Source organism: Eurosta solidaginis, chromosome 4, assembly GCF_040869045.1.
Source record: "Eurosta solidaginis isolate ZX-2024a chromosome 4, ASM4086904v1, whole genome shotgun sequence".
Taxonomy (NCBI): Eukaryota; Metazoa; Arthropoda; class Insecta; order Diptera; family Tephritidae; genus Eurosta; species Eurosta solidaginis.
The window spans coordinates 269,868,337-269,894,356 of record NC_090322.1 but is presented as its reverse complement, the minus strand read 5'-3'; the positions used below and the strand labels follow the sequence as shown (position 1 = coordinate 269,894,356).

The 26,020-nt window shown below is 37.5% G+C and overlaps 1 protein-coding gene and 1 pseudogene across 3 annotated transcripts in view; both read left to right on the top strand.

Annotated features, from left to right (window-relative positions):
• Positions 1-3,104: 3,104 nt before the first annotated feature.
• Positions 3,105-4,088, top strand: LOC137248839 (zinc finger MYM-type protein 5-like; annotated as a pseudogene).
• Positions 4,089-7,340: 3,252 nt separating this feature from the next.
• Positions 7,341-26,020, top strand: part of ATP8B (ATPase phospholipid transporting 8B) — a 232,451-nt gene continuing 213,771 nt past the window's right edge. For 2 of the 3 annotated variants that reach the window (XM_067786114.1, XM_067786115.1), the window contains exon 1: positions 7,341-8,172. The gene's annotated coding sequence lies outside the window, so the exon portion shown is untranslated. The remainder of the gene's footprint in view (positions 8,173-26,020) is intronic. The other variant, XM_067786117.1, reaches the window with a different exon arrangement.

Below are 26,020 nucleotides of genomic sequence, written 5' to 3'. Positions count from 1 at the left end.
GTTTTCTGGATCCGTCCGGGATCCCGTCGGGGTCATTTCGGAACTTTTTCTCGACTAAGACGGGATCATTTGGGGACCCTTTCGGCATCATTTCAGGATGGTTTTCGGGATCCGTTCGGAATCCCTTCAGGGTCATTTTGGGACTTTTTCTCGACTAATACGGGTTCATTTGAGGTACCTTCCGGCATCATTTCTAGATGGTTTTCGGGATCCATCAGGGATCCCGTCGGGGTCATTTCTGGACTTTTTCTCGACTAATACGGGATAATTTGGGGTAGCTTCCGGCATCATTGCTAGATGGCTTTCGGGATCATTTCGGGTACCTTCCGGCTTCATTTCTAGACGGTTTTCTTGATCCGTCCGGGATCACGTCGGGGTAATTTCGGGACTTTTTCTCGACTAATACGGGATCATTTGGGGTAGCTTCCGGCTTCATTGCTAGATGGTTTTCGGGATCCGTCCGGGATCCCGTCAGGGTCATTTCGGGACTATTTCGGGATCATTTGGGGTACCTTCCGGCTTCATTTCTAGATGGTTTTCTGGATCCGTCTGGGATCCCGTCGGGGTAATTTCGGGACTTTTACTCGACTAATGCGGGATCATTTGGGGTAGCTTCCGGCATCACTGCTAGATGGTTTTCGGGATCCCGTCAGGGTGATTTCGGGATCATTTGAGATACCTTCCGGCACCATTTCTAGATGGTTTACGGGATCCGTTTGGGATCCCGTCAGGTTCATTTCGGAACTATTTCGGGATCCTTTGGGGTACCTTCCGGCATCATTTCTATATGGTTTTGAGGATCCGTCCGGTATCCCGTCGGGGTCATTTCGGGAATTTTTCTCGACTAATACGGGATCATTTGGGGACGCTTTCGGCATCATTTCTGGATGGTTTTCGGGATCCGTCGTGGATCCCCTAGGGACCCTTCCTGGATATTTTCTGGATGGTTTTTGTGGACCGTCCGGGGCCCGGCAGGGTCATTTCGGAAATTTTCCGGGATCATTTTGGTACCCTTCAGGCATCATTTCTTTGTGGTTCTCTGAATAAGTCTAGAATCGTATCGTTGTCATCTCGGGTTTTTTGGGACTATATTTCTAGATGGTTTTCGGAATCTGTCCGCGATAGCGTCGGGGTCATTTCGTGGATTTTTCTCGATAATTTCGGGATCATTTGGGGATCCTATCAGGTTATCAGCTCATTTACTCCTTTTTTACTCAATTACAAAAATAAAATGTATTAGACAGAAACATCTTTTTAAACAGATAAATTGATAAGCAGGCTAACGTGAATATCCCATATATTTAATTTTCTCCTCTTGCGGACGGGGCCGCGGGTAAAGGCTAGTATTACATATAGTCCGGTAGAAGTGGCATCAAAATATTTTGGAGTTGGAGGAGGGACATGGCGCAGAGTCGAGTAAAGTCTTTGGAAGGATTATGGATTGAGGACTTAGATTGTAACAAATTGTCAGGAAATAGTCCTTGTAATAATGAGTCACAAAATGAACTAAATAGAATGAGAAATAATAGGCAATTAAATAAAGACTAAAAGCTTGAAAAAAAAATTATCAAATAAAATTTTTAAGTTAAAAGGTTTTATTGAAAACAATACTTACATGAAGTAGTAATATTACTAAAAGCTAGAAAATAATTAAGTAGGTCCGAGGTACTAGTCGTCACACTCCTCATCAATCTAGGGCGTTGATCAGAAAATTAAATAAAAGCGTTGGACGCGTCAAATTTCTATTGATAGTCATATATAAGACCAACTGAACCTTAATCAGGTTATGATACGCCTCACATTTTTAGAACTTTCACGCGCCCAACGCTTTTATTTAATTGGCTGATGAATGCCCTAGATTGATGAGGAGTGTGATGACTAGTATCTAGGACCTACCTAATTATTTTCTAGCTTTTAGTATTATTATTATTTCATGTAAGTATTGTTTTCAATAAAACCGTATTTTTTAATTATTTTATTCTCTATTACAACATACTCCATACAATTAGTGGCGAAGCAAAGGGGGGGGGGGGCGGGAGGGGGCGGTCCGCACCGGGTGTCACCTTTTTTGGGGTGACATCCACCCGGTCTCTCAACTTTAAGAACAATGTACAAACAATAAAATCGCTAGCGCAAAATTTGCTTTTTCTAGGATTCCCCCACTAGCACTAGCTCAGCTCTATGTACAATTCGGGGATTCCCACAAAAGAGTCTGACGCTGTCGTGGGGGATTCCCCGTCCCATACTCGGGATCTTTGACGTCTCAGTTGCAACATTTCTCATTTGTTTCGTCAAGTGAGTTGTGTTTGATTGGCGTGAATTGTTAAACATGTATTATTCTGAAGTGATTGATAATAAAAAGAAAAATATATAATTTAGAAACCTAAATGCTGTTTTGTGGAGATTAAAAATATTGATTGATTCATATCGAATATTTTACAGCTAATGCCAATTTCACGCTTAATAAAATAATTAGTCAAGTTTCCGACATGAAAGCCTTAATTGTTCTCAATCTTCCATAAAAAATACGAATTCTTAATTATCTCATTATTGCTTTATTGAATGTCTAATCGAGTGAAAAATCCATTGGCTTTGCTAGGTGCTTCGAATTTTATTGTCAATGTAACAAATCACAATCAAAAATAAATTATATTCAATAATTTACAAAAAATAGAAAAACACGAAAAAAATCAAAATAAAATTTTCGCTGCAAAAGATAATTTGGCTTTTTCGAAAATAGGCACATATTTGGTTAGGTGCAACATCTATGGGTAGTTGCGCATGTGTTTTAATTTGATTGTATTTATAGTTAAGAAGGAAAACTGCTTTCCATTTTAACTATTTTTTGTAAAAACGAAATATTTGTTTGGGGCTGCTGACAGATGTTCACTTAATGAAGCAAAAGGCCCTGTATGAAAAGCGAAACTTAATTATTTCATGAAATAAAATTGTGATTCGATTAAGTTTCTGTGTGAGAACGGAATAAGATAATTTTATAATTGAATTTCATATTGCTTAACTAGTTTATGAGAAAATGCTATCATATTATGTACCATAACAACTGGCTTTTCGTTTTAGTATAAGAAACAAACATCAAGTGAAAAATGCCCCGGGGAGTGCATACATCCAAAATAAAAAGTGGATTTGATCAAAGGAAAGCCAAACAGGCTAGATTGAATGTAGCTCAGAGTATGTCTGGATTGATTTTTAAGTATGTTACAAAAACTGATGGCAGCCCAAGTTCATCAAAAGAAATTGATTTTCACCTTGATACAAATGCAAGAGCTGATTTAGATAATATCAGCTCATCTTCAGGAAACAACATTGACAGTATAGAATTAATTAACACAAACGAAGAAGATGTTGAAAATATTAGTTGCAGTACTGTTATTGTTACCAATGAACCATTTCTTCAATTAAATTATGTGTCAGAATGGAGTATTCCTGTTCCTTACAATGTTCGACCATTTGCTATCGTTTCTAGACACGGAACCAAAATAAAAGGTGACGCTCGTTATCTCTGAAAAGGTTGGTTTTATAAAATTGTGCCTAATGGTGGAAAAAGCCTACGGTCATGTATGGTTTATTCCATCAGCTCTAATAACCTGTACTGTTTCTGCTGTCGTTTATTTGCTGTGGCCAATAATACCAATGCGGGAACATTTACGACTGGATTTCAAAAGTGGTGGAAATTAAATCCGATAGTAGCTGACCACGAATGTTCAAGTGAATATCTAGAAAATCTTGAGAAATGGAAAACTTTAGAAATGAGACTAAAATTGAATAAAACAATAGATTATGTAGCTTTGCAATTGATGGATATAGAAAAAGAGAAGTGGAAGCATCTTTTGATTAGATTACTAGATATAACTTTATTTCTGGCTAAACAAAACATGGCGTTTCGTGGACATGATGAAGGACAATACTCTAAAAATAAAGGAAATTTTTTGGAATTAATAAAACTAATGTTAAAGTATAATGTAGTGTTGAAAGAACACATGATGAAATTGGAGGAAAATAAAACTTCAAAAGTATCATATTTGTCACCAGATATACAAAATGAATTCATTATGTTCTATCAAGAATAAGAGTGGGGTTTTACAAAATCTCTTCCTAATCTTATGTTTGCACTGAAATTGTTCATGACGGTTTAAGTGTCCGTAGCTTCATGTGAGAGAAGTTTCAGTAAATTAAAATTAATAAAAAACTACAACAATGACCCAATCGCGGCGTAGCAATCTTGGTATATTAGCCATCGAACACGAGGCAATACAAAATATAAATTTCGATGAAGTAATTGCTGAGTTTGCAGCTGCCAAAGCTAGAAAGAAGAAATTTTAATTGTATAGCAATTCCTTTTTTGTCTTAGATATTGTTGTGCTTTCTTTCTTCAATAATATAAATAATAAATGATCCATGACCTTTATCATATACAATTTATTGCTTTTTACTGTCGATGGGGTGACACCACCAACTTCCGCACCGGGTGCCACCCAAGGTAGCTACGCCACTGCATACAATATACCAATACCCTACACTACGCCTGCATTTAAAGCCAAATAAAACTTCCTTAACCCTAACGCCATAGTCGTAACTATACCCATATCCATAACCATCTCAATGTGATCGATTAATGGTGCCTTAACCTAAAAATCGTGAAAATTTCATAAAAATGATGAAAACGCAAAAAATTACAAACATATTCTACAAAAAATAAGTATCTTAGTCATAACGTATCCAAAACAATGAAGAAAATCTAAAAAAAGTTATTAAATTCACCAACTCAAATATTTTTAGGTTATGGATATGGCGAGAAACCAATGGCGTTAGCGTTATGGTATGGCACCATTAATCGATTACATTCCTTTCCATAAAGTAGGTTCGATCAGCTGATTTATCTGGTTATGGCCCATTTCACCATTAATTCGCCCTTTACAAAGACTACGCTTACGCCTACATTCAATATATCCCCATACCGTGAGCAAAATGTTTACATATCAATAATTTTGTTTTGAGACATAAGCTTCAAATTACGAGTTAACATTCTGCATTTATTTTTCGACCCAATCTAATGTACATACATTCATAGATACAGTGGACCCTCGGTTAACGTACACAATTGGTTCTAGCATCTTGCTCGTTATGCAAAACGTTCGTTAAGCAAAACCATTATTCCTATAAGAATCAATGTAAACTAAAATAATGCGTTCCAGATCGAAAAAAAATACAGTCTTATATGTTTCAATTTGAATTTTTATTGAAAGAAACCTAGTACCTAGCATTATTAATCTACATTAAGCAAAAAACTGTCTAGAGTCGTTTGTTTCTGACGTCCCTTCAAAATTTGTTCAAAATGGGACACAGCATTATCGTTGAATAATTCTGTTGCACTTACTGCCGCTGTCTGACTGGGGTGATGCTTTTTAACGTATGATGCCACAAACTCCCATGCTTTGAGCATTTCTCTGATTGCACTAGACGGTTGCTGTTCTTCGGTTATCTCCTCGTCTGATAAAGTTTGCTTCTTAACATCTTGTTGTAAATCACATTGCAATTCTATAAGCTCGTCGGTAGTCAGATCTTCACTGTGCTCTGCCACAAGTTCAGCGATGTCATTTCCATCCACCTCTAGCCCAATACGGTCAGCCAAAAATATTATTTCGTTGGTTATTGGATCCGTAGATACTGCGTCGAGTCCTTCAAATGTTCATTCGGCAAAGCGGTCGGGCCAAAGATTTTTCCAGGAAGATTCGAGTGTTCTCTTAGTAACGCCTTTCCATGCCTTATCAATAATTTTGAGACAGGCAACAATGTGGAAGTGATCTTTCCAAAACTCTTTTAGAGTAAGATTTGTTTTTTCAGTCACGTCAAAGCAATGCTGGAAAAGTTCTTTTGTGTAAAGCTTCTTGAAGTTAGAAATCACTTGCTGATCCATGGGCTGAAGCAATGGGGTTGTATTAGGTGGCAAAAAGTGAATTTTGATGAATTTAAACTCTTCAATGTGTTCATCTTGTAAACTTGGTGGATGTGAAGGAGCGTTATCCATAATAAGCAGGACACGAAGAGGCAAATCCATCTCAATCAAATATTTCAGCACAGAGGGGCCAAAAACATTATTGATCCACTCAGTAAAAAGAACACGTGTCACCCAAGCTTTACTGTTCGACTTCCACATGACATTTAGCTTACTCTTGTCAACATTATGCTTTTTGAAGGCACGTGGATTCTCTGAATGATAGACAAGTAGCGGTTTTATTTTCAAGTCGCCACTTGCATTGGAACAAAAAAGCAGAGTAAGGCGGTCTTTCATTGGCTTATGGCCGGGCATTGCTTTCTCCTCTACTGTTATGTAAGTTCGCTTGGGCATCTTTTTCCAAAAAAGACCCGTTTCGTCGCAATTAAACACCTGCTGGGGCAAGTAACCCTCAGTATCCACAAGCTTCTTGAATTCGCCTACATAACTCTCGGCAGCCTTAGCGTCTGAGCTTGCTGCTTCACCATGCCTTATAACGCTATGAATACCAGTACGTTTTTTGAAATTCTCGAACCACCCCTTACTTGCTTTGAAGTCTTCCCTTCTTGCTGTTGATGTTCCTGGCGACTTTTCAATCAGAGTAGTGAATATCGTTTTAGCCTTCTCACAAATTATATTCTGCGAAATTGTGTCAGCTTGCATTTGCTTTTCGTTAATCCATATCAAAAGCAATCTTTCAACATCATCGAGAATTTGTGGTCGTTGCGAAGAAACTCTTGATACTCCCTTTGAAGCGTTTAGCACCTCAATCTTGTCCTGATTCTTGAGGATAGTAGAAATCGTTGATTTCGACAAGTTGAACGCACGTCCTAAATCAGCCACACCCAAACCTCCTTTATGTTTTTGAATGATCTTGAGTTTCATTTCAATAGTTATTTTGGTCCTTGTATTTTTCTCCTTTTCCGAATTTTTTTTTGAGGGCATTTTATGTTAGTTATTTTGCAATTTTTATAAAAGCAAAATTAAAAATAAAAAATTTGTATGTTTCAACACGTCTTGTTAATTTTACGAACAATTCTGCACTAAAATAAAACAAAATTCTGAACTATGAAGCAAAAGCTAAACGCAGACAGCCCAATAATGTGAATTCGGGGTTTCCCCTGTTTAGGTTGTTATGCGAGACTTCGTTCGTAAAGCGAAACTTTTTTCCCAAAAAAATGTATTCGTTATGCGAAATGTTCGTTATGCGGGGCGTTCATTAACCGAGGGTCCACTGTATGTATGTGTACAATATTTTGCATTAATTTTCTGTTTTTTACTTTTTGTAACGAACGCTAAGAAGTTTTAGTTTCCACCGAAGTTTCAAAGCGTCTGCATGTGCGCGGGATATAAGCGCAATTAAGTTCGCGGTACGCGGTTAGCGACCCTGTGGCACGTCGCTTAATTATATTTTAACAGTAATAATTAATAATATATTTTTGTGTTTCCAAATTGGTGTACAACTAAAACAACAAAGGAACCTAAAATAAAACATACCTAAGCATAATAAAAACTTTTTATTTAATTAAATAAATGGGGTTGTGATAGAGTAAAAAATATTTGAAAAATTAATTCATTAAAAAGCTGTAGGAAGATTTGCGTAAGCTTTTTTTTAAATGAAATTCAATTCATTGTGGTCTAACATACAAATGTACATACGTACATACCTACATAAATATTGCAAAAATCCAAACGTAGCATTTTGAAAGGAAACCAAATATGTTTATATTGTTCGAAATTGTTGTACGTAGATATGTGTAATATTTACGAAGTGAATTTATAATTCAATAACTGTCAATTGTTGATTAATGCAAAGTGGGAAATAATTGCATACATTAATACATATGTATGTATGTACAGTGTTGCTAGAATGTAGTAAGAAGTTACAAAAAATATATATGAAGTTTTGCATAGTTGTAATCAAATAATTTGAAGCTTCACAAAACAGCGAACCGTAATTTCATAACAAAAAAAAATATTTTAATTAAAAGAAGATTAAGATTTCAAACGAGTTGACATTAACCAACCGGTCCGGTCCTATTCTTAAGTAAATTTAACGTGAGCCCGCAACACCAACATTTACATATTTAAAACGCAGTCGCGAAATTGCAGACGTAGTTCATGCATTTGCACGGTTTGTTGTTGCAATTTATTCAAAGGTAAAAAAATGTTAAATTATTGGTAAACATATGCAAGCGCATACATACATATTTATGTCGTGTGATTTTGTATGTAGGCAATAGAAAACGTATAGCTGATTGCTCGTCAAACGGGTTTTTCTCTTGGCTTTCGGAAGTTGTTGCTACTTTTTTTTAATACCCAGCTGCATTGGTCTGTTTTAGAGTAGAGGCGGTGCCGGTTCAAAGCAGGCCCGTGTTCGACCCGTTTGCCCTGTTAAAATTTCTAAAATTGCGAAATGCATCTGCGAGATAAAAGCTAGCAGCAAAAATTATTGTAATTCAGCTATTTTTTTCGTTTATTTTAAATAAAATAATTTAAAAAAAATTTTAAGTTAAACGGTTTTATTGAAAACAATACTTAAATGAAGTAATAATAATACTAAAAGCTAGAAAATAATTAGGTAGGTCCTAGGTACTAGTCATCACACTCCTCACCAATCTAGGGCGTTGATCAGACAATTAAATAAAAGCGTTGGGCGCGTGAAATTTCTAAAAATGTGAGGCCTAGCATAACCTGATTAAGGTTCAGTTGGTCTTATATATGACAATCAATAGAAATTTGACGCGATCTCGATCCTTGCTCCACCTAGCGGCGATTTTTTTCATAGGTCGCTTTCTATTCTTGTATGCATTATGTGTTCCAAATATGAGCCAAATCGGACCACAAATAAGATCTTTGTGAATATCTCGATCCTTGCGTAACCTAGCGGTGATTTTTTTTCTTATTACTTATTGCATTGTCATCGGGTCCTGAACTATGTTCCAAGTTTCAAGCTTGTAGCTTATCGGGTAGTTACTTAAATTTCAATTACAAAATTCGTGCCAGCCATCCAACCAAGCTAAATAAAACCGTTTAATAAAAAAAACATGTTACTAATTCGTTTTATTTTTATGAAATAACTTAGAACAAAAATGAAACAACTTAATATCAGGACAGACAAGGCGACAGCTGTTTTGATTTTACCTTGAAAATTTCATCAAAGGTTTTTGTCCCGGGAGTGGGAAAACCCGCATTTCTACGATGATTTAACTGTCGTCAAACAGGTTCACCCAAAGCCATTCTATTGTTGTTGTGCAACTGTTTTTTATCAACAAGCTTATATTAGCTTCACTTGTATGTATGCTTGTTTGTAACTCTCTAGGCTAGGCGCGCAAAGGAAAGTTAGATCCATCTACCGGCAATCATTGAAGTGGTTAAATAAGTCGTTACAAAACGGGTTGTGCTTAATAGCGGAAACACGAACCTCTGTGCTGCGGTGCTATCAACATCAAATATCTAAGTGGATTTTAGATACTAAAGCGGCACTATATTTTCGTGTTTTTTAGTTTTTTTTAAATATATTTATGTGCATATATTATGAGCGTGCAGTTTTGTATAAAACTTTTGTTTTCGGGTAGTGTAGCAGCATCAGTTTAGTGATTTTGTGGCTTCTCATATACCCTGTTGCGAAGTAAAATTTATGTTTTTTGGGTTTTTAAGCTCAATTAATTCTATTCCGGGTCAAAACTTCTTTTGAACACTGTTGATACCCAGCTGACTAAATACCCCAATTTTGTAATAACAATTTTAAACACATTTCTTTCAGCACCCTGTTAAAATAGCAAAATTAGTTTTTTCTTTATAAAGTACCTGTTTGATCATTGATAGCAATAAGTGACTCAGGACACAATTCCTCCGAAGAAGTCATTAACGGGCTTAACCTTGTCGAAATAATAGATTCAGATATCATTGGTATATCTTGTTGTTTTATCCTTGAGGAAGGTACAAAATGTATCGAAACGTGTAGAAGGATAAAGGAAGGCCTCATTTTTATTTAATCACCACCAGCGAAATTGCTCTTTATTTTTTATATTATTTTAACTCTTCAAACCCACTTTACATTTTTTCACTCCATACATACGCTTTAATACTGTTACGAATATTAGCAACACTAAGGGGTACTGTCATCTCTAAGCGATGCTAAGCAGTGAGTTGTATGCACATCAATATATTAATGATTATGTCTACACAGATGTACGTACACGCAGCGGAGAAGAGACGCACAAACACATGCAGATATCTTATCTGAGATGCTCCCAAAAGTATGCAATTATAATTGTTTTCACACATGCACGCGCATATGAGAAGCTATAAACGTAGTAATTTTATAGCTGATAACCAACTAGTTAATTCTAGAAATGGAAGCGTCTAGAATGAAATGACAGAGTATAAAAGGCAGCAACAGTAGAGGCACGACAATCAGTTTCATTTAAGCAAGCTATTGGTTGTGAAGTATCAGTGTTATTGTGAAGTACTTTAATAAAGGCCATTTTGCATTATTAAATATTGGAGTTATTTATTCAACAGTTTAGCGATACGAACGTTAGTAGAAGGTTGCGAATAAGAGGATTTGCAGTAAATTCGTTACAATTGGTGTCAGAAGAGGAATTGTTGAATAAATTCCGAAGATTGGGAATACAACTTGGACATGGCAAAGTTGAGTGAATTGACGATCCAGCAACTAAAGGAGGAGTTGGAAGTCCGTGGATTGGCTACTTTTGGCAATAAATCCCAGCTACAAAGACGACTAAGTGTAGCTATGGTATTTAAAGGAGGGGTATGTTTTTCATTTCGATAGCGACAAAACAACAACAAAAATGGAAGAAAAAAACGAAACACCGCAGACAGTGACGAGCACAATATCTGCACAAACATCGACAATGGCATCTCAGCTGGAGTCACAGGAGGCACGCATTTCAGAAATGGCGTCGCAAATTTCAATTGGAAGAACAGAAGACATATATGTCATCTCAACTGGAAGCGCAGGGGCACGTATATCTGGAATGTCGACACAAATTTCGGAACAGGTATCATCGCAGCTCTTTTCGAAACTGGAAGAGCAGGATGCAAAAATTTTACAACTCGAGGACAAAATTTATGCCGAGATAGCAGCGTTGAAAGGTCTTATGCAACAGTTACAACTAAATCACCCAGCTGTTCCAGCGAGTAATCCGAAGGTAAAAACTCCATCTTTTGACAGTTCTGTTCCTTTCCAGATATTCAAGCTTCAGTTTGAGAAGTCGCAGCAGTGAACAACTGGAATGCTGAAGATAAAGTTGCTGCACTGTTCGTGGCATTGAAAGGGCCTGCACCTGATATCTTACAGACAATTCCAGAGTACGAACGGAACAACTATGAAACATTGATGAGCGCTTTAGAGAGGCGTTACGGAAGCGAGCATAGGAAACAGATATATCAAATTGAATTGCAAAATCGTTACCAAAAAGCGAATGAGACTTTGCAGGAGTTTGCGTCGGATGTCGAAAGAGAGCTTTATAAATGGCATACGAGATGTGGAAGCGAAACGAGCTACATATGCGAATCCAAAACTAACATTTGCTGAAACGGTATCGCATGCACTGACTCAGGAAACAGTCTCACTTTTGAGTAAGCCAGCGTACAAAGCTCATCGCGTGGAAGTGGAAAGACCAGGCTGGGTAGACACAATTTTGGAAGCACTGAAGGGGTTACAACAGAAAAATGCCGGAGTTATGGAGTGTTTCAAGTGCGGTAACCCAAGTCACATTGCACGTCATTGCAGCACCGGTCCTGGTAGTTTCAACTTGGGTGACCGTAAACGCAAAGCGGGAGGAAATGAGCAACAGCGTGCCAGATGTAAAAATCGAGAGCTAGCTCCAGCTGTTGAATGTCCTGTGATATCTGCCTCGCAAATTGGAAGAAAATCGAGTAGTCTTAACGTCAGAGGAAATGTGGATGGCAAAGAACGTGTAACAACTGTCGATACGGGCGCATCTCATTCCTTGATCCGATCTGATTTGGTCAACAGGAGAGTAAAGCGATTACCTGGAGCAACATTGCGTATTATTACTGGCGAGTGTAACCAAGTCTAGGGAGAAGTGGTATGTGAAGTCTTAATTGGGGAGGTCATGGTTCTACACAAATTCGTTGTAGCGGAGATTATTGATATAGTCATATTGGGAGTGGGCTTCTTAGTTGACCATGACATCAGGATCGACATGCAGAGAAGGATTATGCGTTATAAGTACCAGGATATACCACTTAAATTCAGTTTGGCGAAAGGGTTTAGTAGTAATCGAGTACTGGTGGAGAAGACTCGACAAAGACCACGAAAGTCAAAGGCAAAGGTTGATGGATCGAATGGGCCAAATAAAGTGAAATCAAAAGTACTTGCGAGAGAAACACTGGCATTGACAAAAACAAATGGACGCACAAAAACGAAAGAATGAATTTTCCAGAAAGAATGCAAGGGTGGTTTCAAGCCAGCGCGCACTACTGTTGTGAAACGTCAAGACGATACTGATGATACAAAGTCAATCCGTCAAGATGAAGCTCTGCGAAGTAGTTCTTCATTGGTCAAAGAACAGAGTGTGAGGGAGCGGCCCAGGGTAATGAGTAGTAAGATGAAACACTGGCATGACAAGAACTTTAATTCGGAAGGTTTCTTGGAGGGAGATTTGGTACTGCTATACAACCCTCACCGGCGGAAAGGTGTTCCATCCAAATATCGGTGCAGTTGGGAAAGCCCGTACAGAGTTGTGAAGTGGATCAGTGATGTCATCTACCGCATACAAACAATTGGGAAACCACGAAATAGAAGGGTGGTTCATTTGGAGAGGCTAGCAGCGGTTAGATCGAGAAATTTGTCTGATCGGGACGATCAGACTTAGGTGGAGGGCAGTGTTACGAATATTAGCAACACTAAGGGGTACTGTCATCTCTAAGCGATGCTAAGCAGTAACTTGTATGCACATCATTAGATCAATCATTATGTCTACACAGATGTATGTACACGCAGCGGAGAAGAGACGCACAAACACATGCGGAGATATCTTAGCTGAGATGCTCCCAAAAGTATGCAATTATAAGAAGATGCGAAAGAGAAATCACAGAGTATAAAAGGCAGCAACAGTAGAGGCACGACAATCAGTTTCATTTAGACAAGCTATTGGTTGAGAGGATCCGTGTTATTGTGAAGTACTTTAATAAAGGCGAATTTGCATTATTAAATATTGGAGTTATTTATTCAACAGTTTAGCGATACGAACGTTAGTAGAAGGTTGCGAATAAGAGGATTTGCAGTAAATTCGTTACAATACCAGTTGAAAGACATACGAATCGACGGTGGGTCACAATTTGGGCTGCATATATTTGAGAGGAAAACAAGTGGGATTTAGTTTGAGCAAAAATGAAGGGAAGATTGAAAAAGTTTGCAAACAACTAATAAAAATTTTAACCTAAGTGGTGAAAAAGTACTAAAATTGTTTTTTTGGTCCTCGAAATTTGTTGGGATACAAAATAATGTGAAGAGAGAAACAACGAATCAAAACCCTGTATCATCTCAAGTAAAGTCCTAAAGCCCTCTCTTGACGAAAAAAATCAGGCTCTACAAGTCGATGGGTGGCTATTGGAGTGTTGAAGAGAAAAGTTTTATTTATGATTTACGGATCTGTCCGTGATGTAGACGGCGAGTATTGAAGGAGGTTTAATGATGAGCTTTTGTGGTTGTTGTTGTAGCGACAGGTCTTGGGGAGTGTTATCGATGTTGATTGTCCTTTGCCGGATGAAGATCCGGTACGTTCCGGTAAAGAGCACCATTAACTATATCGGGAACGATTTAGTATGACCACATGAAACCTTCTAGGCCATCCTGCCCTCCCACCCCTAGATACATGAGGAGCTTGGGGTTTCCAGAGCCTAGGCTGTTAAAGAGACAGGATTCGCCATGGGTAGTTGAGGTTGACAATTGGGTTGGAGAAGCTACATATTGCGCAGGCAACCCCTTGAAAGGGTTGCGGTCCACAAACCCTTGAATAAATTTGGTATTTTAGTCGCCTCTTAAAACAGGCATACCTGCCGCGCGTATATTCTAAACCCCCTAGCCCTGTGGTTTTAATGATGAGCTATATGAGCTTTACGCAAATATGACGATAGTGCAGCAAATGAAAAACGCAAAGGCTTCGCTAGCTAGGTCATGCTATGCGAATGCACGAAGACGCTCCGGCCAAGAAAGTATTACCGCTAACGCAGTTTAGAAACAGAGGAAGGGGATGGAGGAGGAGGAAGACTAGAACCTCCGTTGGTGCTCCCAATTATCGCCAGTTACCGAGCAACAGGGATAGCCAAAATCGCTAGGCGGTTAAGCGCCAATAACGGATGATGATGTATCATCATGTTTCTTTAATATTTCCGTCCCTCTATTTCCACAGTTAATGAAGTCTAAGTTACATTTCTACAAATTTTCGTGGATATTGGTGATATCAAGCAACATGCATATTTATTGAAAAGCGAAAGTCATTTTCTACCTTTTTGTTTTTCATTGAATTATGCGTTGTACGAAAAATATCTCACTGACTCGCCACTAGCAAAAGTATGCAAAATTATATGAAACGGCACAATTTTTAAAAACCCGTAAGTTATTGCTAAAATCCGCCACTGGGTATAAAGTTTTCGGTTTCGCCGAAATTTTGATAAATTATTTGCGAATTTATAAAACTTAAGTTTTGCATTTGAATAAATATACATTTTTACTTACATCTATTATACACTTACTTTATACATACAAATGTGTTTCATATGTAACATTAGCCGTGTTTTTTAACACGCTTATATCCGTTTACGCTAAAACTTTATACGTACTGCTAAGCGACAAACTTTAAATACACCTCTGAAATTGCTTCGCATAAATTTTGTCCTACTAAATTTCAATACGCATTATACTTAGATGTAACTGAAATATGTGTCTTTGTTCCACCCTCTACACTAATTCTATGTATTCTATGTGTGTCCACAATTCATCGCAACTGATTCAGCTATATGTTATACCCTATGGCCATCAAAGCCTTGTGTCTCCGCTTTTCGGTACACCCTGTTGCTGTAACTAGTTGTTTAACCACAGCCGCTAGATGGGTCTCCTAACCATTATCTAAGCGAGGATAGGCGTTTTTTTCACGCGCAAACGAAAAGTATACGCGTGTAAAAAAAAACACGGCTATTATATTGCATGCTCATAAGTATATGCATATAAGTAAGTACATACCTATATGGCAATAGAATATCGAAATTTAAAACGCAATGCAAGTGACTGCAAATCGTGCAGTGAAAATTTAATAACTATTTAAATAAGATTACAACTTTTTAGAGATAAAAAGATAAGTATGAAGTTATACTGTGTAAAATAAAATTGGTTTAGGGTAGCTTCACCTTTATCCGGATACTACTCACTCAACCGGAATAAAGTTTATTTTTGCTGGAAACTCAAAATTAAATAAGAAATTTTTGCCAAATAGCGAAATGTTTCTTATATATATATAAAGTCCGCCTTATTGCAACGTTTTTTTAAATTTGTTAATAAAGTTTTACCCTTCATTGTTAAAATTGCTATGTAATTCGCTATAAGTAACTGGTTTTAGGTGATCACTGGAAGAGGTGATGACTTTTGACGTAGTGACAATATACCGAAAATATGCTAGATTATTTTGAAGCCCAATAATAAGAAGTATAACCGTTTTTGAAGTTGTTGCAAATGGTTTCCTTTACTATCGCCTTTACCCTATTTACCTTCTTTTGCACATAGGTACATATTTATTCATCAAACCGCACTTCTATTTTGAGTTATGCATTTCACTTTTTGGTTGTCCTTGGTGTATTTTATTTAAATGCTTTTTTTCCTAACTAGCTCAAGGCCGATTGCATATATGTTTTTTTAAGTAATTTGAATCACAAACAATAATTCTGCTTCATTTATTTTGGAAATAATTAAATGTCCAAATCAGACTTCTTGGAACTTGGTTTAAGGCTGCGACGTCATGCACATCTAAGACAAGTGAAATATATTTATTAAATGAAGTAAACGTTTTTCTTGATATGATACTAGTCCCTGAAATGGCTAAAAGAAGCTAACTATAAATTGATTACTTTACAGGATTCCCAAAATAACTGACTTTTAGTTTACTACAAAAAGTCAGCTATTAACTGGTTGTAAAGCCATCAACCACTGTTACTGAGAAATCAAAAAAAAAAAAAAAAATCAAACTGAAATAATTGTTAGAACCGTTTTCCCATGTAAGCTTTAAGGGTTATCCGTCCGTTAAAATCATTTTTTGTGAACAAAATTTGTGTTAATAGGAAGATAAATTTTAAAGTTCACCTGAGAAAACGGCCCTAAGTGGGAAGATTATTAAAAAAAAAAAATGTTAAATACAAGAAAAATTGCATATAATTTTTTGAACTCTAAAATTCAATCAAAAATTGTATAAAAGCCTTATAATAAAAGTTTCGTCTTCCTTGATCACATCCGACTTTATGCATTCAGATTAAAAATCCATCTCTTTTCAGCAGGAAAAGCAGCTAACTACTAGCTTTCTACAAGTTGGTAACGTGCACTATTAGCTGTTTATTTTCTATACAAAAAGCTCGCTACTTTTATATGGCAATGGTCAAAAAATAGTCAGAGGTTGTTACTTCTGCATTACTTTTCAGCTAACTACTGTTCAACTAGTTCAAGCCAAAAAGTAAGTAAGCCTATATCCAACTGTTAAGCTTAACTGTTATTAAAACAAGTAAGGAAGGCTAAGTTCGAGTGTAACCGAACATTATATACTCAGCGTGAGCTTCAATTTTACATTTCCTTTCAGATTAATTACCTTTCTACATAACACGTGGCACCGCCCGTTAAAAAAAATGTCTCCCCATTTCCTCTTACAATAAAACATGCTATGTGAAATATCATTGATTCAAAGCTATTTTTTGCCAAGTTATAGCTTATTATTCTAGTCTACGACCCTTTTAAATTTGTTTTATATAAAAGTGGGCGTGGTCTTTACCCGATCCCCTCCTCCAATTTCATTACGATATGTTAATTTTTCTTCGAGTTATGGCTCCCGAAATATAGAATATTGCTTAGTCATAAAAGGGGCGGTGCCACGCCCATTTTTAAAAATTTGAGGTTTTTCCTATTTATTGTTATAAATCCACTTGGTAAATGAAATGCCATTGATATAAAGCTCTTTTTTGTAAAGATAAAGCTTATTTTATTCGTCCACGGCCCTTTTAAAAATCTTTTATATAAAAGTGGGCGTGATCCTTAACCGATTTCGTTAATTTTTCTTCAAAGCATCCGTTATAGTAAAAGCAACCTCTCTGCCGAATTTTGTTACGATAGGTTTAACGATTTTTGATTTATGATTAATAATATTTGTAAAATTGATTTTATCACAAGTGGGCGGTGCCACGCCCATTTAAAAAAATTTTTCAACATTCTATGTGTATTATTTACTAAATTATCAGGTTTTTTCCGTTTTCCAAAATTTTCTATATATAAAAAGTGGGCGTGATTATCGTCCGATTTCGCTCATTTTCAATACTAATCTATTCTGGGTCAAGATAAGCTCGTGTACCAAATTTGGTGAAGATATCTATCAAGTTATCGTGTTAACGGACAGACGGACGGACGGACGGATGGCTCAATCAAATTTGTTTTCGATACTGATGATTTTGATATATGGAAGTCTATATCTATCTCGATTCCTTTATATTTGTACAACCAACCGTTATCCAATCAAAGTTAATATACTCTGTGTGCAAAGCACGCTGAGTATAAAAATATAGCGGATCTGTTCCAGCTAAAAGATAACCTCAAGTAACTATTATTCTGGTTGCGTAAAATCTTATCCGGGCATAGGAGACGTTACATTTATTTGCATATTTTTTCGCAATTATTTTTAGAAGTTTCGAGGGTCTAAAACATTATCTGAAATTACGCGTCAGTAGGCTAAAACTTTCGTATTTTCTACAAATAATTTTTTGACTTAGAACTATTTCGCTTTGAGTTTTTTCCACAGTGGTTGGCATGGTAACGCCACAAGAAATGAGTTACTTTCCGGAGTCGCGTAAACTAGTCAACTATTAGTCCTAAACCCACACCAAATATGTTTTTATATCTCTGCAACTGACTTCGAGTCAACGGAAAATGTAAAACTCTGTGCCAGTTTTTTGCTTAGTTCTTAAAACAAAAAAAAATTAATTACTCACTCTCGATTTCGCTGAAATTTGATTTGGCATTTTTTACATAGTAGGAAGTGACACATATAAAAATTGCATTCACGCACCACTGTTGCTTAGATGTTATTTGCAAAAAGTTATACCCAATTTATTTCGTAATTTTTGGGGAAAACTTTGAAAAATGGATTTTGTCAACATATACAGCCTAAAAATTATATATGAAATATATTAATATTAGGAAAATGTTACGCAAACTACAGCAACAAAAATGTTATATTATGTTTAAAAAACGGAAATCGTAAATTTTAAAGAAGATCCTTTTTGCACGAAGCTCCTCATTGATAACATTGATAACCTTTTTTTGCATGGTTGTTGGCTTTCAGTTGGATTTGAATGCGTCGCAGATATGAAATATTATAATTATAACAGTTTAATAATATAGTTGGCTAATATGCTAACTTGTATTTCGGCTAAAATTTATTATCTATTAGTTAGTTGACAAGTCGTGAAAAAAACACGTTCGGCTTTGCCATACAAAAGTAGCTAGCTTTTTACTGAGAAAATAAGCAGATAATAGCGTACGTTAGTTTATTGGGAACTCATTTATAGTCAGCTTCTTTTCCTCCTTGGGTATGTATATCATTGGTAATTATGCTCAAGTGACCGGGTATTTTTCGTACATACACATGAAAAAAACTTGATATTTCAAAAATCCACCAACAATGGTGAAAATGTTGTGATTGTAGGCCCGGTTTTTCAGTTGTTGGTTAAGCTAAGCTTAAACGAAGTTTGCTTAAATTCTAGTCAAATTTAAACTCCAGTTAAACTACTGAGCAGGTTTTCAGTCACAGTTTAAGGCCACCTTTCGGGTATGTTGTTTTGTACGGCAACATTGGTTTTTTGTTATCTAGATAATTTGTAGATACGGCAACAGTTGGATTTTTTTACCCAACAAACATGGAAAAAATATTTGTGCAGCGAAATATATATCTAGTTCCGGAGGTGATATCCAACATCACTATTTATTTATTTATTTATTCTTAAACCAGATAGTTCTCGAGTTGATATCCACCTTCATTCTCCAATCGCTATCCAACCGTTGAGAAATTTTGTAAAATTTAGAGAATTATTATTATTATCAAATTATTATCCAACCTTTGAGAGATTTTGGGAAATGTATAGTTCTCAAATGAATATACAACATATTTCTCCAGTTAATATTCTACATTGGATATCGAGTTGAGGTGGAGTTGAAAACAAAATCTCCAAGGAGGTAGCAGTAATGAAACGTTATTAATTAAAAATAAATTATACATATTTTATTTTATCTTCGTGAAAATACTGTAGTATGAAATCTAACATTTGAGTCCAGTTAGAGAAGCACAAGTTTGTAATTAAAATTTTCAACTTAATAGAAGTTTTTGCTTTACAAAAAATACCGCCTTTTGCTGAGTACGCTATAATTCTCGAGTTGAGCCACTTTTTCGAAACAACTCTTGAGATTTTAGAAGTATGCCTAGTTATCAACATGAGCTCTAATGGTACTCAAGCCCAAGTGCTTGTTGGGTATATTCGACACCATTTCGAACGAACGCAAATAACTGATAGATTAACTAGAGCTTAGCCCTGCCAGATCGGCCGCTTAAGCTCAGCTTATATTTCAGTTAAATTAGATTCAAAAACTGCAGAATTAGTTTAAGCGTAGTTTAACTGACAAACTGAGTTGAACTTGTACTGAAAAACCGGGCTTAATTGTGACCGGATTAGGATGAAACAGGGTGACGAAAATAAGCTTTTTAAAATAAATATTTAGAATATGAAACTTTAACGTACCAAAAATAAGGTTTAGATGCTTCTTTTTCTTCTCCCAGAGAAACAAAAATATATATACATATATAAAAATATATTTTCATATGTTTTGTTAAAATTTATCGAATTTTGCATTTGTTTTTTCATCTTTTTAAAATATTTGCATTGTGGATGAGTTTTGATTTTCTATAGTGCAGCTCAAATTAAAGCTTAATTATTCCCCTACAAAAAATATTGAGGTCACTTTGTGTTTTAGCTTTAACGCTTTTGGATGCCACGAAACTACAGTTCAAAGCCCAAAAAAATATAAAAATTGTCGATGCCCCTCAAAGTTGTAACAGAGCTGGGTAAATCAAATTACATTACTAATAAAATTATACTCTTCGTGAATTGTATTTAGTAACTACACTACAACTTATCTGTACACAAATTCTGTGTACAAATCGGGGATCGTAACAGTTTTTTGTTTTATTATAAAAATCAATAATTTCCAAACTAAATAGAAAACACGACACATAAATAACATTTTCGATTTGTATGGTGAAGCTAAAAAAACGTTTCGATAAAAAGCTTGATTTAATTTAGTTTAATATTTTATACATTTTTTTTTAACACTTATATAAATCTAACCAAATAATGTACAATCTTACAACCAACAAACCTCAAAAAGAGAAAAAAATTTTACTTAAACTTGAATACCTAACCACCCGCTTTCTTTTTATAAATCGCATTTGCTCATGTTTGCCATTATATCTCCGGCTTTTAATTTCCAACAAACCAGCAGTGTATACATCTCTTCGTACACTTGTATGCATAAAAGTTGTGTATCTGCTCAGAGACTTTTATTTATATGTATATGACGAGTTTCCCGTGAGTTGCTGTGTGACTTCGCTCATATAAACTCTTAACATGTATGCATAAAAGTTGTGTATCTGCTCAGAGACTTTTATTTATATGTATATGACGAGTTTCCCGTGAGTTGCTGTGTGACTTCGCTCATATAAACTCTTAACACGTCCCTAGTTCCCACATTAAGCTACAGCGTAGTGACCACACACTACGGCTGCATTTACATTCTACATATGTCCCCATATATCAAACCACTTACAAAGACTACGCTAAGCAAAGATGACTCATCCAAGAATCAATCCAGTTATCGATAGGCTGTGCAATGCGGAACATGTCTGTGTACTACATGTCGACTGCTAAGTAGAATATGCAAATTCGAAAATTCCCCATCTCAGAGTATTTTTCAAAAACAGCCTATCTTAAGATTTGTTTAAAAAACGCACTATCTCAGAGATTTTTTTTCATAGGTGACAAGGAAACGAATTGCAGGATTTCCGCGAAATCGGGAAGGGAATAAAAGCTGAAAAGATTGCGGATTGTACAAAGCGAAAAAGTTAGGATAAGACAGAAAGCATGGGAAATAAAGGGAATTGAAAACAAATAGAATGATGGAGTGGAACCGCAATCGAAAAGGAAGAAAATGAAAGAGAAGAAAAGACTAAATGGGGCAAAGCCAGAGAGCGAAAGAGAGGAAAAGGTGGAAAGCACGGGTATGAGAAAAATGTAAAAGGAAGAAGAAGGAGAAGATGAATGTAAAGTTAAGAGGGCAGCTAAAGACTTAGGAAAAGAAAGTAAGAGAGGAAAGATAGAAAAGAATATAGGGAAATGGAAACCGAACGAAAGCGGCGGAGAAACAGGAAAAAGGTTTAGGGGCAGTGAGGAGAAGAAGAAAGAGTAGAAAAAAGTGAGAGTGTTGTTTGTATACGAACAGGCATACAATTTATTGAATTTTTTTTTTAACAAACTTATTAAAATTTGCCAATCATGTTTAGATCGTTTTTCTACCCGCTGGCATATGCATGCATGTATGTGTGAAATTTTCAACTATTTCACTTCACTTTCCTACATAGAGTAGTAGACATCTGAATAGGTTCAAATTGAAAATGATTTTATTCTTTACTAATATTTATTTTTACATTTATTATTCATTCTCTTTAAATTATAGCGTAATATCTCACATAAACTCACATAAAGTTCACAAGAATTTACCAATATTTTAAAAGCTGTCATAAGAATTTGCAAAATTTTTATTCTGAGTTTTTAGAAAGTTTGTTGGTATACAATTTTGTATCCCACCAATTTTAGCCTACTTATGTGGCAAGTTTTTCTTTTGGAATTTTCTTATGGAATATGTACTATGAAGTAAAATACTAAACAGCGACCACAAATTGTTAAACAGCAACCAATTACACGCAAATATACAGCTGCGGTCAATTCTTAAAAAAATAATGGATTAAAAAAGTACCTGTAATCACTTCTATAAACAAATTTAATTTTCCTACTTTCGTAAAACGATTTCAAGCTCTATGTTATTTCAATATAAAAATATTTAGGAAAACTGCAGCGCATTTCGTTCGGTCAGAAACTTAGGTTAGGTTGAACTGGCCGGTCCATGAGGACCTCACATAGACTGATTGAGTCCGTAGTGTTACCAGAAGTTTTTTTTAACGACCAAACTGAAAAACCCTATCAAAAACCAGGACCTATGTTATAACTAGAAGCTTCCTAGGACTTAACCCACTTGCTGCTTGTAGATCTGACTGTATGAGCTGTATCACTCCTAATAGCTGGAGTCTTAGCTTGGCAAGTGCAGGGCACGAGCACAGAACGTGCTCGACCGTTTCCTCCTCCAACCCGCACTTCCTACATCTGCTATCACTGACCAAGCTTAATTTAAAGGCATGTGACGCCAAAAGGCAGTGTCCAGTCAGAATACCCGTCATGAGTCTACAGTCCTCTCTTTTTAAAGATAGAAGCAACTTTGTTAGTCTAAGGTTGTAAGACCTACACATAATCTTCGACACTTTACAGCCCCGCGCTTGAACCCACGCCTTTCCCGCTTGGTAGATCATATGCACCTCTTGCCTTCGCTTAATCTCGCCCAGTCTAATTGGGACGTCTACGGAGCAACCTCCAAGGGATGCGCCCTTTTTAGCTGGTTCGTCCACTTTTTCATTCCCATCTATTCCCATAGCCCCTGGGACCCAATATAGATGTATGCTTCTCCCTGTCCCGATTCTCTCCAGAGACTGCTTACACTCTAACATGCATTTCGATGCTGTGCTATGCGAGATTATTGCCTTAATTGCTGCTTGACTGTCAATATAAAAGTTAACACGGTTGCAGCTGAAGCTATTCTCTTCCGGGGTTTCTACTGCTTTGGTTACGCCTAATATTTCCGCTTGGAAAACGCTACAGTAATTCGGCAGCCTGTAGGATCTGCTTATTCCTGGATCAGCACAGTATACCGCAGCCCCTACTTCTTCCACTACTTTGGAACCATCTGTGTACACATGTATCGCCTCGTCCGCCATTTGCGCACCCTTTCCCCAACCGTCCTACTCTATTGTGGCCTTAAGATCTCCCTCGAAGCGCAGATAGGGAATCAGGTAGTCTGCTCGTCTTGTGATTGATGACGCTATACTACTATGGCCATATGGTCGGCGCTCAAGCTGCCCCGAGGCACCGAGCCTCGTTGCGGTTGTTAATGCTATGTTCTTTGCTACCAGGTCTACAGTTGGAATGTGCAGAATGGCATACAGTGCAGCCGTCGGGGTTGTTTTCAGGGCTCCCGTAATGCTAAGCATCGATAGTCTGCATACCCCCTCTAATTTTTTGAGGTATGTTGTTTTTTGTGTGGCTTTCCACCAAACAAGAACTCCATAGTATATAATAGGGCTTACAATTGCTGTAAAACCCAATGAGAAAGAGAGGGCGATAAGCCCCACGTACACCCCAGCATTCTTTTACATGCATAAAGTGCCGTTGAGGCCTTCTTCACCCTCTCCTACACGTTGAGCTTCCATGACAGCTTACTGTCTAGGATGATTCCTAGATATTTTGTGCAAGGTTTCTCCTGTAAGGTCACCCCTCCTAACTTAGGCCTGGTCCAATTTGGGACCTTGTACCTCTTTGTAAACAAGACCATATCCGTCTTCTCCGCATTGACTTTCAACCCGACATTAGATACCCAGGTATGAATATCCTGAAGCGCCCGATCCATCAAAGAACTAATCGTTGGAAGGCACTTTCCACTTATGACAATTGCAACGTCATCTACGTAAGCCGTAAGTTTTACGGGTCCCTCGTCGAATCGCCTGAGCAGTGGGTTGATGACCAGCGTCCACAGCAGAGGTGATAGCACCCCTCCCTGCGGCGTGCCCCTGTCCACTGATTTCGTGGCCTCGTACAATCCCCATTGTGATGTAATCTTTCTGCAATTTAACATGCAGCCGATCCATCTGATTAAGGCAGGATGTACTTTAATGTAATTAAGACCATCCATAATCGTCCATTTAGAAACATTATTGAAAGCCCAGGCAATGTCCAAGAAGACTCCTAGAGCATACTCCTTATATTCCAGGGATTTCTCTATGCTTATTACCACCCTATGCAATGCGGTGTCTACCGACTTGCCTTTGGTGTACGCATGCTGTGCTGTGGAGAGCAGCTTTTCATCCACGTTGGACTTTATGTACTTATCTATCAGCCTCTCAAAGGTTTTGAGCAGAAATGATGTTAAGCTAATGGGTCTATAGTCTTTGGGATACACGTGACCGATCTTCCCCGCCTTTGGTAGGAAAGTTACACGAGCAGTTCTCCAAGAGTGCGGTACATGATTCAGCCTTAGGCACCCATCGAATATTATTTTAAGCCATACCGCGACCGTCATACTTGAAACTTGTAGCATGGCCGGGAATATACCGTCTGGGCCCTGCGATTTAAACTTAGAAAACGTTTTCACTGCCCATTCTATCTTGGTATCGGTCACCAAACCCGGCACTACTAGCTCCGTGATCGAAGTGTGAGTGATGTTTGCTGGCTCTTCTAAACCGTCTCCCGATGGGAAATGACTGGTGTTCCTCTGTGCGAGTCCTCTTCTAACACCTTCGTGGTGACGTTGGGGGCCTCCACCTGTCTTTTTTCCCTAAGGCTTTTGAGGTCCTTTTCGACTTCGCCCGCCTCTAGCGTGTTAGGGTTTTTATCCTCGGGACTTCTTTTCCTGAGTGGCATGTAAATTTTGCCGGTGCCAAAAGACATTTTGCCAAGCTGTGTGTATAAAATATCCTCCGCCTGCTTGTTTATTTGGAAGATGTAGAACTGACCATCCTCGGTAGGCCGAGATACAGTAAGTACCTTCCAATCCTGTTTCGGTATGTTCGGATTCTGATTCTGCAGAAGTCGCAGTGGATCCTCCGACTTCATTACGCATGGTATCCATACCTTAACTTTTAGTACCGTGGGGATTTGCGCTTTATCCACCACCTCAAACCGCGCGTTCGTGCCTTGCCTTTGGAGGTTTGGAACCACTTCCTCCAGCCACCGCAAGCTTACGATGTTGTCGCACGCTATCATCTTCACACCATTATAACATTCCCCCGAATCAAAGGTTGGAAGGGGCTTACTTGGTTGTTCCCGCATCATCTAAAGCATTAAGCTAATAAGCTCCCTTTCCACAGATCTCCACCTTTCAGTAGTCATTTGTCCGAATGGACTGCTACGATCAACCAGCGCCACAGTCAGTGACTGCTTTGCCACATCACTCATCTTCTCGGGAAAAGCCGGAGTCTTAGTGTTTTCTCCCTTTGGCACCTCCGAGAAAGCCGGAGTCCTAGCGTTATCTCCCTTTGGTTTATCTCCTACTTCCGTAGTTGGAACTTCCCTCTGACTCACAGCTTTCGAAGTAGTTGCTACCTCACTATTGGGGCCCATCTGTCTTACAGCTTTGGGCCTACTTGTCTTGCCTATGCGACTGCCCTGCCTCGCGGCTCTAGGACTGGGTCCTTTCTGCCTCTTGAATGCAGGCTTGTCGCCTTCCGATGAACGTTGCCTCTTCATTCTGCCATTCGATGCTTCTTTCTCCTCGTACCGGTTGCAGAACTGAGGGTTTCTCGCAGCAAACCTTTTGAACTGCCCTCGACCTACTTC